Consider the following 12,307-nt stretch of genomic DNA (forward strand, 5'->3'; position numbering starts at 1 on the left):
AGGCAAAGTAATAGAGTACTTTGTTTTTAGATAAAAGTACAAGTATTGCAGGGGTTTTAATGCAAAAAATAATAAAGAGATTACGACATTACTTGTGGTCAGCAAATGAAATAGGTGGGCTTGTAGCTGGGTGAATTGCTAGGATTGTGGAGATGGGAGAATAGTAAAAATGTTAATTCATTTGCCCAGTTTCCACACAGCAAATGTATGGCAGATAAGCTGTTTTTCATACTTTGAAAACTGTCATTTTAACATAGCCAGTTTTTAATCTGTCATAGTTTCATAGCATTATGAAATAATGGGGACCCACTTGCCCACCATACCAGCCTCTCAGTCCACTAACTCTTGAGTGAAGGTCCTCCCCATTGTTCAAAGTCTTATTTTTCCCACCATCACCACCATGGGTTGCCTTTTTCGCTCTTCCTTCCCCTCTTGAGAAGAATAGGTTATATAACTGATCCCTGTCTGCACATCTGAAGTTCCAGATGACTGTAACTCTACTTTGTTCACAATCCAGATAGTTCCTGTCTCCTGCCTCTTTACCTATGAGGAGTAAAAGACCAGGACCACATGTGAAGGTTCAACTAAACTGCTAAAAAGGCCCTGCACAAGAATCTTCTCAATTAATGATCAACACTTGATTAAAGTTAGATAAGGGTCAATGGCACTCAAGGGGGGGAAGGGGTTGGACTTAATTCATTTGGATTATGTAGGGATTCTAGGCTGATCCCCCTTTTCGCTCTGCCCCAGGTACTGCCATTCCTTCTCTTACATCATCTTCCATAAAAGCGAAAGCATTTTTGTCCATGCTGGAAGACACAAAGAATATTAATTCTTTGATTCTTTCTATGTAGGTAAATGAATGAAACCAAGAAATAGGGTATAACTAATGCATACAATGGAACCATATGGTGTATGTTACCAAAATGGAGGGTGTTTTTTGCTTTCTGCATACAAATCTTCTCAGGTTTCTATGTGCAAAATATTTTATTCCAATCCTTACCATCCATACAAGCAAATCGTTGAATTGGGCAAAACTCTTTATCCATTTTCAAAAGGTAGAGGTTAAATAACGGATTATTCTCTGAGGTTCTTTGGTGAAAAATAGCTTACTTTTGAAGATTGAATGGCATTTTGTCTTTTTTGAGCAGAGTCAGCTGTTTCTCCTACACAGAGTCAGCTGAAACACTTGAGTATACTCTACTACTATGTCAAAATTAACTTTTCCTCACTGAACTCTGTGGGTATGGGCAAAAAACAAGCTATTGTTGCTCTACTCTTATTCATTTCACCAGGGCTTACCGGTAAGTTGGATGTATTTTGTTTAAATGGAGATAGGAAAAGTCTTTTTCCTAGCATATTCAGTTTATTTCTAAGCCTCTGTTGTTCACATGAAGATCTCACAAACATCTCCTTCATTGGTATCACAAGCATCTATTTTTCACTCCTGGGGGAACCATTTTTTCCCCTTAATCTCTATGAAAGAATAGTGATTGTAAATCTTGCAAAAGGCACACAGGGTTGCAAGTCAGTCCCGCATCCAACTTGATTAGGCAGATTTAATGGTTGCAGGATCAGTGGCTCTCCAAGTTATTCTGAAACCGGTACATTTCCCAGGCTCTCTTCCTGTCAAACATAATGTACATAGTTTTGTCTTTGTATAGGAGTGAATGTGGTGACAGTCAAGACTGTGATCTTCCAGTATTGTAATTTAACAGAATATGGCTGTATGAAAAACAATGATAAAATGTAAATATCTAGAGAAAACACTAAAGTGAATCTCTGCATCTAGAGTTTCAATTTGTACATACTGAAACTGCATGGTATTTAAATAGTCTTGGATGTATGCAGTTTCTTTAAAAAAAAGTTTCAAAGAAAAAAATGCTCTGGTTTTCTTTCTTCTGTCTGTTACATGTTCAGAGATGCTCAGTAATCAAAAACTTAAGCTGCAAAAAAGCAATACTTAGATCAGAGGATCAAACAAAAAACTCTGGGAAAGTCTTCTTTGTCCTTTGCAGAACTGCATCTTGTCCACCTACTGTACACAGAATGCAAAGGACTAGATGTCATTAAAGGATTAGATCAAACGACCTCTCTTTTGAGTCCTGCAGGCTAAGGGGTTGTTACATACATTGTGTACATAATCCCAAGGAGAAAAACCCACTGACACAAAAAATGGAAAAGATATTTAAAAGACCTGTATGCTCCTTGTAACCTTATTGAATCATTTATTTATTTATTTATTTTATTTTATTGGATTTATATACCACCCCTCTCCCAAAGGACTCAGGGCGGTGTACAGGGCAATTAAAACACAATATACAGCACATAATATACAAAAATTAAAATAAATTAAACTAAATAGCCCAAGCAATAAAACACGTTCTAAAATTTAAAATTTGGAATTTAAAATCTAAAACCCCAATCCCTCAGTCCAGGCTGGCAAGTTCAAATAACCAAGTCTTCAGGTCGCGGCGAAAAGAGTGAAGGTCGGGAGCCATCCGGAGCTCAACAGGAAGCTGGTTCCAGAGGGCAGGTGCGCCCACAGAGAATGCTCTCCCCCTGGGGGCCGCCAGTCGACATTCCCTGACCAACGGTACCCTGAGGAGTCCCTCTCTATGGGAGCGCACAGGACAATGGGAAGTTAACGCCGGCAAAAGGTACTCCCGTAAATAATCCGGGCCCATGCCATTTAGGGCTTTATAGGTTATCATCAGCACCTTGAATCTTACCCAGAAGACAACTGGAAGCCAATGCAGCTCATGGAGCAGAGGTGTTACATAGGAGTATCGGGAGACCGCCATCACAACTCGCACGGCCGCATTCTGCACCAGTTGGAGCCTCCGAGTGGTATTCAAGGGCAGCCCCACGTAGAGAGCATTGCAGTAGTCTATCCGAGAGGTCACGAGCACATGGGTGACTGTGTGTAGGGCATCTCGGTCCAAATAGGGCCGCAACTGGCACACCAGGCGAACCTGGGCAAAAGCCCCCCTGGTCACAGCTCCTATATGATCTTCTAAACAAAGCTGTGAGTCAAGGAGGACACCCAAGTTGCAAGCCCTATCTACGGGGGGTAACACCTCACCCCCTATAGTTAAAGATGGAATAGAGTGGACAACCTGAGATGCCGGTTTGCACAGCCACTCAGTCTTGTCGGGATTTAGACGAAGCCTGTTCCTCCCCATCCAGACCCTCACCGCCTCCAGGCAACGGGACATCACGGCGAGGGCCATCACTGGGTTGGTTTGGGGCGGAGAAAAAAAGTTGGGTATCATCAGCATACTGATACCCCACCCCGAAACCACGAATGATCTCTCCCAGCAGCTTCATATAGATGTTGAACAGGAGGGGAGAGAGGACCGACCCCTGAGGGACTCCACAAACGAGAGGCCTCGAGGCCGACCTCTGCCCCCGTCAGCACCGACTGCGAACAACCCAGGAGGTAGGAGGAGAACCACTGTAAAACAGTGCCACCCACTCCCAACCCCAAGGCGCCGCAGTAGGATACCATGGTCGATGGTATCAAAAGCCGCTGAGAGATCTAGGACTAGGACAGAGGAGCAACCCCTGTCCCGAGCCCACCAGAGATCATTCACCAGTGCGATCAATGCCGTCTCCATTCTGTACCCGGGCCTGAAACCCGATTGGTAGGGGTCCAGATAATCTGCTTCCTCCAGGAACAGAGGAAGCTGATGTGGTCAGGGCTATATTTCATGTCTAGCAACTAGTGGTACTATTCCTTGTCAATATAAAGAATAGATGATGTGTTTTTCTCCCTGCTTGCAAAGATTTTAAAGGAATAGTTTGGTACTGGTTGTCATCATCTCTGGTTTATGGATTCCCTGGAGGCCTTTATGCTCCTGAAACAAAAAGTTTGATTAAATGCTAAATTGTCCAAACTATTTGATCATTGATTTTGGAGATTAAGCAATCCCATTTTGTCTTTTTTACATTTTAGGTTTTCTTTTTGTTTCCAGTTCTTCAGAAATTATAGCTGTGGTTTCAATTCACTGGGGGGAAAAACTGCAGTGATTATATTTATTTTTTCAAGTCCTGCCAAGTCTTCTCCTTTAGTACTTTCTCTTAGCCCTGGACAGTTAATGATTGAAGAGTGTATCACTGAATTAATTACACTTCACAAAACAAGCCCTTCCATCCTTAATCTTCGTATGCAAAACTGAGTGATGAGCTTTCCACTAGCATTCACATGACAATATTTGACTTCTGAGCATTGTGAAAAACTTCTACGAGCTCTTTATACACTAATTTAAAATAGATTTGTTCAGGTGAAAACCTTTGCAGAACATTATGAGAACAGTTTGCCTCTGAAGAAAGATTTGAATTTTACTAGTCTGGCACCTTATTTTTAAATAGCAATTTACACTTGATACAGTGAGTAGTCTTGTACTGCTATGGAAGAAAATAAGATTCAAAGAAGGGATCAAGCCATTGCCAGAAACGATTTGTTGCTTGCACTGTCATTGTCACCTTAATCATAGTCTGCATTTTAAGCATATGAATGGAAAGGCAATACTTTCTCTATTTTCTATAATAAAAATGAATCCACTCTATTATGAATTGCTGATGGCTGGAGGTCCTAAAACCTTTTCCAGATCTGTGGTGGTGCAGTGGTTAGAATGCAGTATTGCAGGCTGACTCTGCTCACTGCCTGGAGTTCGATCCTCACTGGCTCAAGGATGACTCAGCCTTCCATCCTTCCGAAGTCAGTAAAATGAGAACCCAGATTGTTGGGGGCAATATGCTGACACTGTAAACGAGGGCTGTAAAGTACTGTGAAGCAGTATATAAATCTAAGTGCTATTGCTATCTCTGGATATTCAAACTCAAATCCTATTTCCTCTGTTGGTTTAGCAGCTTGGTAATTCCTGCTGCCACAATCCATCTTCTGGGGTGGAGTAAGGGATAATTACCTCACCTGATATGCAACTCTTAGTCTTGGCATGAGAGGGGAAAAGCAGTCACTTCTAATGTTGCCCTTTTTCAAAATAAAAAGTTCAAATAATTTATATAATGCCATTTCCTTGCTGCATAAGGTAGAGCAATGGTGGCTGGAGGATTCAACCCTTCTTCTCCCTTTGAGAGACAAACCAATTCCACAGGAGATATATACAATCAAACTTTATTAAAAACAGAAAATGTAAAATGTAAAACTTATTTTGAAAATGTAGTATGAAAAGGTAGACATTCAAGGTGGAGGGTAATTACAGAGCTGTCCATATCATGGTCATACAGCACCTTACAAATTGTTTTAATAAAGAAAAATATAAAAGAAAATACAATTTTCTAGACAAACCAGAAGTTGGACAATGAACTAATTCAAAGGGAACATTATGTACTCAAAATCTCTGTAAACAGGCTGCACAGATTTCAAATTATTAAATTAATATAAAACAGAAGGAAAAAGTATATGCATGAAAACAGGGTAAAGGATGAAATCCCAAATACACAACTTACAGGTACTCAATGTCTAACCATTCAGCCAGTCACCATTCCAAGTATTGATGGCACTGAATGAATGGTGATTACAACCATCATTAGAGTTCCAGACATCCCAGTGCACTTGCAATCACACAGTCACGATCCGGATGCACACTGCAAAGATCTTCACCCAAAATGTTTAACTAGGTCAGATAAAGTCCTAGCAGATGCAGTCATATAATGCAGGGGTCCCCAACCCCTGGGCTGCAAAATGCCAGCAACCGGGCCACAACCAACCCCATCCTCGAGGTGCAGGCAGCACACAAAACCATGCACTCTCCGGTCCACAGAAAAACCTTCCTCCACGGAACCGGTCCCTGGTGCCCCAAAGGTTGGGGACCTCTGATATAATGTTTAATTTTAACCTTCATTTGTTTCATGGCTTAGCAATGTTGTGCAAACCCAGCCTACCTGGTTTATAATTCAATGCAGTGTGCCAACCATGAAAAAAACACTCTAAGCATTTTAATTGGGCCTATTTATAACAACAGCCATTGTCCCCTTCTTGTACATAGGCTTTGCACATAACCTTTGTTTTGTACAGAAACCGAGATGTGTTAAGAGGAACTTCTGCCAATTTTTTGCATTTAGTTTAGGCACAGATTGGACCTATTATACTAATCTAGAAGAATCTGCATGATAAAAAGGAGCATGTTCAGCTGAATACTTCAGTAAGTAAAGAATGAATAAGCACCATATTAAGTTGACAAAAACTTTACTTTCAAAATACTTTGCTTTTAGGTTTTCCATTTCTCAGTTAGCCTCTTCCCAAAAAGTATCTGTGAACCCTTTGGGATTACGTGGAGTTTTGCATGAATTGGCCATAAAATGCGCTCTAAACGTCATGTAAGTCACAACAATAGAAAAACACAGTCTGCTTAAAATAATACTACACAAACATTAGCTGCTGTCATGTTTTAATTGAAGATAAGATGGAAACATTCACAGTGCAGGGTGGAAAAAGTATGTGAACCTTTGGACTTAATAACTGGTTGACCCTCCTTTGGCAGCAATAACCTCAACCAAACGTTTCCTGTAGTTGCAGATCAGACCTGCACAACGATCTGGAGTAATTTTGGACCACTCCTCTTCACAAAACTGTTTCAGTGTAGCAATATTCTTGGGATGTCTGGTGTGAATCGCTCTCTTAAAATCATGCCACAGCATTTCAATTGGGTTGAGGTCAGGACTCTGACTGGGCCACTCCAGAAGGCGTATTCTGTTCTGTTGAAGCCACTGTTTTGTTGAATTACTTGTATGCTTTGGGTCATTGTCCTGTTGCATCACCCATCCTCTGCGGAGCTTCAGTTGGCGGACAGATGGTCATACGTTTTTCTGCAAAATGTCCTGATAAACTCTGGAATTCATTTTCCCATCAATGACAACAATCCGTCCAGGCCCTGAGGCAGCAAAGCAGCCCCAAACCATGATGCTCCCTCCTCCATGTTTTACAGTGGGATGAGGTTTTGATGTTGGTGTGCTGTGCCTTTTTTTCTCCACACATAGGGTGATACGCCGTGCTGAGCCCTTGTGTTGAGCCGATGAAGCGAACGAACTCCCTCCAAAAACGCGCCATGAACTGCACGCCCCGGTCCGAAATAATGCAGCACGGCACCCCGTGCAGGCGGTAAATGTTTGTCACAAAGAGCCAAGCCAACCGACAGGCCGAGGACAGTCCTTTACAGGGAACGAAGTGGGCCTGCTTAGAAAACAGGTCCACTACTGTCCAAATGACATTGTGGCCCTTACTTTCGGGTAGCTCAACAATAAAGTCCATGGCGATGACTTGCCACGGACGAGTGGGGTCGGCTACTCTTTGGAGGAGGCCCAAAGGTTTTCCCACCATGGGTTTGGTCGTAGCACAAACATGGCACCTTCGCACATATTCCTCCACGGTCTTCTTCATGTGTGGCCACCAAAACTGTCGGCGGGCCACGTGAAGGGTTTTCAGGAACCCGTAATGCCCGGCTTGTTTGGTGTCATGGCACCGGTACAAGACCCGTTCCCGCAAAGAGGCCGGTACGTAAATTCGAGTCCCATGCCAAGCCAAGCCATCCCGCATTACCACAAGCCCCGGGTGGGTCCTCAGCCAGTCGTCCCCCTGGAGAGCTTTCCGAAGGTCCTCACAGAGCTCGTCCTGCATTGCCAGGACAACATCCCTCTCCCGAGCCGTACCCTCGGTTGGAACAAGTGCCTGAACGACCTCCTCCCTCTTGCCTTCAAACTGTGGCATACGCGACAGCGCGTCTGCCAGGAAGTTCTTCCCCCCTGGAACGTACTTCAACACAAAGTGGAAGCGCTGGAAATATAGTGCCCACCGCACATGCTTGGGCGAGAGCCGTCGGGGTGCCTGTACAGCCACCAGGTTTTTATGATCTGTCCACACCTCAAACGGGTGGACAGCCCCCTGCAGGTGATGTCGCCACAGCTCCAGGGCCCAGTGTACTGCGAAGGCCTCCTTCTCCCATATCGCCCAGGCGCGTTCTGCGGGAGACAGTTTTTTGGATGCATAGGTGCATGGCTGGAGCACTCCGTCCTTGTTTCGTTGAAGGACGGCCCCGAGAGCGACATCGCTCGCATCTGCCTGGACCACGTAGGGCAGGTCAGGGTTTGGGTGCAGTAAAACCGGTTCCTTAGCAAACAGAGCCTTGAGGGTTTCGAAGGCTTGTTGGCACGCTGAGGACCATGCCAATCGAAGTCCGGGTCGTGGCTGTACCGTCAGCTGTCGCGTACGAAGGAGGTCTGTGAGTGGCAGGGCAATGGCCGCGAAGCAAGGTATGAATTGCCGGTAGAAGTTCACAAAGCCCAAAAAGCTTTGCAACTGACGCCGCGTCCGCGGGGCCTGCCACTGTAGGATGGCCTCCACCTTCTTCGGATCCATCTCCACCCCCCCTGCGGAGATCCTATACCCCAAATAATCGAGCCGTGTTCTGTGGAACTCACATTTGGACAGCTTGACGAAGAGCCGTGCTTCCCGCAGCTTAGTCAGCACCCGCCTAACCAAAGCAACATGCTCCTCCAACGTTTCCGTGTATATTAAAATGTCGTCCAGGTAGACCAAGACCCCGCGGTACAAAAATTCATGCAGGACCTGATTGATCAGCTGCATGAACACAGCAGGGGCTCCCTGTAACCCGAAAGGCATCACCCGAAACTGGAAACTCCCTAGGGGACAGTTGAACGCCATTTTCCACTCGTCCCCAGCCTTAATCCTGATTCGGTAGTAGGCTTCTCTGAGGTCCAGTTTGGTGAAGATACATCCTTTAGCCAAATGGGCCAGCAGGTCTTTCATCAGCGGGAGCGGGAACAGGTGCTCGACACACACTGCGTTCACTCCGCGATAATCCACACAGCCTGAGCCCACCGTCCTTCTTCTCGCGGAATAAGACGGGCGCCGCCATTTTGGACCGCGCTGGCTGTATGAACCCCCTTTCCAGGTTCTTATCAATATATCGCCGGAGTTCCTGCATTTCTTTTGGTGACATAGCATACATTCATGGCTTTGGAAGTTTGGCACCAGGGTCCAGCTCGATGGCGCAATCCGTGGAGCGGTGGGGTGGCAGCATGTCGCACTCTCGTTCGTCGAACACATCCAGCAGGTCGGAGTAGTCCTGAGGCACCTGAGCTTCCTGCTCCAACTCCCCCCGCAGGCTTTCTCTTGTTCCCCCATATGAGTTGGACCCAGGAACGTGTGTTCCAGAGGGGGCTGTGGCCCCAACCCCAACCGGAGATGGTGGCAACCCCCCTCCCACCAGATCATGGAGCCCCACGGGTCCAACCACGTGAGCCCTAGAATGACTGTCTGTTATGGAAGGTACTACTATAAACCGCAGAGTCTCCCAATGGTCGCCCATCTCCAACCGGACAGGCTCAGTGACGTGAGTGATGGGCGCCCCCCCAAGAGAGACCCATCCACCTGTTGGAAGCGTAGGGGAGTGGCCAGCCGCCTTATCGTGACCCCTAACCCAGCCACCACTGCCTGACTCATAAGGCACCGAGTGCTGCCCGAGTCGACTAGGGCCTTGTACGCTCTCCTTTGTCCCGTACGGGGGCTGACTAGTACCACAGGGAACACAAAGGGACACACCGAAGCACTCACCATTGGGTCCTCGTCTAGTTCATGTTCCTCCGAACTCTCGTACTGCATGGGCTGCGTGGCTGCTGGCGTCTCCACCCGCACGGGGGTTGTTGGTCTGGAGATGTCCCCCGCCTAGTTGGTGAGCAGCTCGTGTCTGCTCCGCAGTCCTCCGTGTTCCGGTCCCTCGTGCTGAGGAGACAGAAGGGTCTGCCTGGGCAGGAGGCAGTGGGCAATCGGCCGCCCAATGTCCCGGTTGATCACACCTGAAACACCGCAGGACAGCCCGTGCTGGCTGGGAGGGAGGTCGCGCAGACGACTCCACAGGCCGCTCGTCTGCTTTTGCCTTCTCGGTAGGCCATCGGCTACCAGGGAAAGGTTCGGGCCGTCCCCGAACATCCAGCAGCCCCACATCCAGCTCCACAGCCACACGGTACCACTCTTGCAGCCGCGCCGGGACACCGCATACCACACAAGCCCGACGGAGGGCCCCGTCCAAACCAGCCCTGAAATGGTGAACGAGGAGGCGCTCTGGCCATGAGCGCAATTTCCCGGCCACCTTACAGAATTCCCGCACATACTCTACTGCTGGTCTGCCTTGCTGTCGTAAAGATAGGATGTCTGCTTCGACCCGTTGCACCCGGGAGATGTCCTCGAAACGGGCCCGTAACGCTTCCAGGAATAAGCCAACGTCCCCAAGCTCCCGAGCGTGGTCGGTGTATAAATCAGCTGCCCAGGCCGCTGCTTCTCCTTGCAGGCAAGCCGTCACTGCCACCACCATAGCCCACTGGGACACGTAAGCCTGGGCATACTGGTCCATGTGGCCTATCACTTGGCCTAGAAACATCGCCAGGCGGTCGGGGTGGCCGTCATAGGAAACCGATAAAGGCAGTGGACCCCACACTACACCGGGGCCCCATGAGCCCACCTGTGACCCCAGAACCGGAGAGGCTCCAAATAGCCATGTTGTGGGTTGGCCGGGTCTATCGTCTGTTCCCGACCACCTCCCCGCAGCGCCTCGGCCGATGCCTGCGGGGGCTGAGTCCTCACGGGGCACGCCGAGTCCGGGCTGGTTCTGAAATGGTGGCCCATCCAGAAGGAAACGGGACGGCCGAGCCTGTCCTGCTGGAGCCCCAGCAGGGGACCATTGGCCTGGATCCTGGCCAGCAGCCTCCCCGAACTTGGTTCGCAAATCGTCCATAGTCCGACTGCCTGGGGTGGTGGAGTAACTCCACTCTTCACCATCGTCCTCCATTAGGCACCGCTCCCTCCAAACCGATGAGGGGCCCCTCAGCCGGGAGTCATGACCCGCCTCAAAACCCCTGTGACCCAGGGCAGAGCCCAGCCACAATCCGCTGACGTGACCTTGGCTTTCTGCCTCCCTCGGCTCCACTGCGCGGTCCTCAGGCAACGACGGTCGCTGTTTAGGCCGAACCGCCGGAAGCGCAACTTCTCCCACGTCCACCGTCCCGGAGGATGCTGCAACAGCCCCGACCTCCTCCTCCGTAACAGCCGCTGGGGCGGCCCCTTGCGAACCCTCCGCCATAACAACTCACCCGCTTGTCGCACGGAGGGCGAGGTGATAAGTTGCAACGCTGGCTTTCTTTCAGGCCTCGTCCGGAGAGCAGGAAAACCAAGCAACCGAGACGAGTGCCGTGTTCTCAGGAAACGTTTATTGACAATAAGCAAACAAACTCCAAAAGGAAACAAAGCCAGCGTTGGCTGCTACCCGCAGCCAACGCTGTTAAATACACGTTGCATGTACACGCCCACGGCCCACCCGACCGCACCCACGTCCGCCCATCCTCTATTTAACAAACGCCCCTCCCAGAAATCTCCTTTCGTGTCCTGCCCCGGCACCCTCCACCCCCTAGGTGAGTTTCCTCACACCCCTCTATTCCCCCACCATCAGGATCCACCCACGCACCCCTCCTCAGACCTGGCACCTCCTGGCCCAGCTCCTCGGGCGTCACCCCGCCCCGCCACAGGTCCCTGCTTTGCGCCGCCGCCAATACTCCAGTCGCACTGGCCCGGGCACAGGCCGCGACCCCTTGCCTCGCACCCAACAGCTGACGGGGTCCAGGCCAAAGGTCCGGGCCCGTCGGTGCCCCGGCAGCCAGTCCCACGGCTGGCACGGACCCAAGGCTCTATGGGTTCGCCACCGTCACCGGGAGGAAACGATCAGGTTGTTGGGCGTGTGCGCGCGCCGAGGCCCTCACCGACCCGGCGTACGCACGCGCGTAGCCCCCAGCTGCCTCCCGTTGCTGCCGCCGCTGCCATTCCGGCGCAGGAGCGTGCGCCACCGAGGCCCTCGCCAACCCAGTGTGCGCACGTGCGCAGCTCCCAGCTGCATCCTGTTGTTGCCGCTGCTGCTGTTCCGGTGCAGGAGCAGCCCATCTCCGGCGAGGTGCGACACGGGTAGAGGCGTGGGCGTGAGGACGTGGTGCTGGTGAGTGTCGAGCCTGCGGGGTGCGACACATTATGCGCTGTGCTCTTGCAGTCATTTTTCCAGGACGACCACGCCTAGGGAGAGTAGCAACAGTGCTAAACTTTCTCCATTTGTAGACAGTCTGTCTTACCGTGGACACATGAACATCGAGGCTTTTGGAGATACTTTTGTAACCCTTTCCAGCTTCATGCAAGTCAACAATTCTTGATCGTACGTCTTCTGAGAGCTCTTTTCTGCAAGGCATGGTTCACATCAGACAGTGCTTCTTGAGACCAGTAAACCCA

Source organism: Vipera ursinii (genome assembly GCF_947247035.1).
Source record: "Vipera ursinii genome assembly, chromosome: 3".
Lineage (NCBI taxonomy): Eukaryota > Metazoa > Chordata > Lepidosauria > Squamata > Viperidae > Vipera > Vipera ursinii.